The sequence below is a fragment of the Antrostomus carolinensis genome, unplaced genomic scaffold (genome assembly GCF_000700745.2).
Source record: "Antrostomus carolinensis isolate BGI_N321 unplaced genomic scaffold, ASM70074v2 scaffold13834, whole genome shotgun sequence".
NCBI classification, from domain to species: Eukaryota; Metazoa; Chordata; class Aves; order Caprimulgiformes; family Caprimulgidae; genus Antrostomus; species Antrostomus carolinensis.
In genome coordinates this window covers 20,952-23,823 of record NW_010308841.1, presented here as the reverse complement: position 1 = coordinate 23,823, position 2,872 = coordinate 20,952, and positions in this window count along the sequence as shown.

The following is a 2,872-nucleotide window of genomic DNA, read 5'->3' as shown; positions in this document are numbered from 1 at the left end:
ATATGGTCATAGCTGTTTTTCCTTCCAGTTCCAAAGGAAGGAGAAAGATCACACAGCAGAGAAACAGAAACTGAGCATTAGGGAGAAGAGACAGGAACAGAAGAAAAAAAAAAAAAAAGTTCGGCAAGAGTGATTAACTTTCATTGAAAAATGATAGTTCCTAAGGCTTGATTATTTCAATAATGAGTTCCATAAAACTCTACCTAGAGAGATCATATTTTGGAATTTTTTTAAAAAATTAAAATTATTATTTCTGCTGAAAACCAACTAATCAGCAGACCTTTGGGCTTGAGAAACTCTATATCTGAGAAATAGAATGTTTGTGATAAAATGTCATAAAAAGACAGTGATCCTTATGCATCAGTTTTGACAGCTGTTTCTTTTCCACTGACAGACACCTAAGCAAAAGCACAAAACATGACAAGAGTTTTTCAGCACGTAGGCCACAACAGTGGTTTAGGATGTGGAAAAGCCAAGTTCAGATCCCCTCTCCTCCTGCACCTGAAGCATCTCAGATGAAAAACTGGATTCTGAAGCAGGCAGGACACAAATCTTAGATTCCTAAATGCAGAACAGGGGAAAGCAAACGTTTTCCCACATTTGAGAGAGTAGCTGAGAATGTTTTCTTTTTATCCTTTACTTCCAATGCAAAAAGATACATTACAAGACACAAAATTTGCTGTCTTGCCAAAAGGATCCCTCCTACATTTGCCAAACAATTTGCAGATACAGCTTTTCTACTAAGTTATTATGTGCTTTGTACATAAGCAATTACAAAATTCACTTGACTCTGATCCTGCTCTAGCATTTAGAATTTAAAATAATTTTTCAGACAAAAGTCATAAGAACTAGTAATATCACATGCAAATTTGTAAATTTATACCTTTTTAATACTTTTTAAAAAATTTTCCATGTATGACAAAGACATGAGTAACAAACTATTTCTATAAAATAGAATATGGACAGAATACGGTCTGATACCATATTCCAATTAGACAGTCTTCTAAAATGGATGAGATTGTACTATTTCTTTTAAGAAATACTCTGTAGATAGTATTCTGAACCTGTGAATTGCCTACAATGCTTTATGAAAAACAATCCATAAAATTCTTTTATAGTGAAGGAAGCAAGTAGCACTGAATACCCATTAATTCTTTAAGATGAACACTAGTAATACCTATTAAAGGCAAACTGATTCAGTCAGAGGGCATTCTAACATCAGCATTATTCAACTAAGTAGTTGTATCTAAGTCTTATGAAATTTCTATTTATCTCTTTTTCAAAACATTATTTCATATTGAAATTGGCTTATGTTTTACCATAATTCAAGAATTAAAAGGCAACTTTAGAGACACCTACTTACATACGTCCCTGTTACAATTGTACTCAGAGCACCACAGCTAGACAACTGAAATAAACAGAGTACTTGGCATCAAATGTTATACGATTCAGCACATTCATGTGATTTCATTCTTTACATAGAGAAATGATCCTTACACTTTCTGATGCCATAGTGAATTGGTAGATTGTTCTGTTGGTGTGAACACCTCTATGGACCTATGAAAATAGCTCAGGATCATCTCATGTTATTAAAGAGCAAAGTCAAGAAGCCTCCTTTTTTACTTTTCAGGTAACAGTGAAACACAGATGTGTCAGCGATATGAATAATGTGGATAAAGCTACCTGAAACTCTTATTTCTTGATTTCACACCTCCTTGTCTTGCTCAAGAACTTAAAATATGCATTTTTTGTGTATGAATATGTATGTACCTTTTATTATATAATATATATTCAGTAACTCTAGGAGACAGAAAAGTGACCAATAAAATCCCCCTTAATTTGGATGTTTGGCAGGAAACAAATCTCTGGAAAGAGCCCTGTAAGAGACAGAGGAAATTGAGTTGCCAGTGGGTGTCTTTTCTATTGACTTCAGTGGACTTACAAACAGGCATGAAGGAATTTCAGGTGGCAATGGCAGCTACCCATCAGTTTCAAGACTGTAGGTTTGAAAACTACAAGATCTAATAAAACACACTCTTTTAATCTCTAGTTTCTGTGACCTTAAAATTATGTTGTTAAATGTAACTTAAAAAAAAATATATTAAAGCAATTTTTTTAAAAAAGAACTTGGGAAAACATGTATGAATGCATGTATATGTATGTAAGTTGCTCGTTCATCTCACCTATGACATTAGACAGGCACTTGAGTAGTTGGAGAAAGATGAAAAGGCAGAGGTGCCTGGAATTACAATTACAAATAATTTTTCCTCCACTGCAGAAAATAAAGAAAGTACAGCAGTTAGAAGAAAAACTTTTTAATTCAGTGAATATTTCACACTAATTTGTGTCACAGACTGCAACAAAGAATGTAAAGAGGAAAAGAATAATAGTAGGAAAGACTAACCACAATAGCCCAAGAAAATGTTTATTGTATGATGTCCCATTTCACTCTGCCTTTCCCTCCTCTCCAGATATATTGCTGTCAGGCAGCAGAACCACTTGAATCAATCCACTTAATTTTTTTCCAAAAAATTGCAAGCATCACACTTTGTATAATGTATTTTCCTTTCAAAGACCTATCTGACCAGGAAAGCAAATCACTAAGAATTATTTTTCACAGAACTGTGCCCTACAAATTACATTTTGACACAGACACCTCACTGTACCAGATATTCAGCCCCTTCAGTTATGTCCTATGTGCAGCAGCTAAAAACCAGAGGGCTAAGCTATGCTGGTGACAATGGAAACCAAGTATGTTTAGCCTTTCAGAATTATTAGATCAAACTCTCAATGGCTGAAGAAATCCTACTGGTTATTTCTTCATCAAAGAAGAATAAAAGTTTCATATTTCATATGAAATAATTTGTGATTA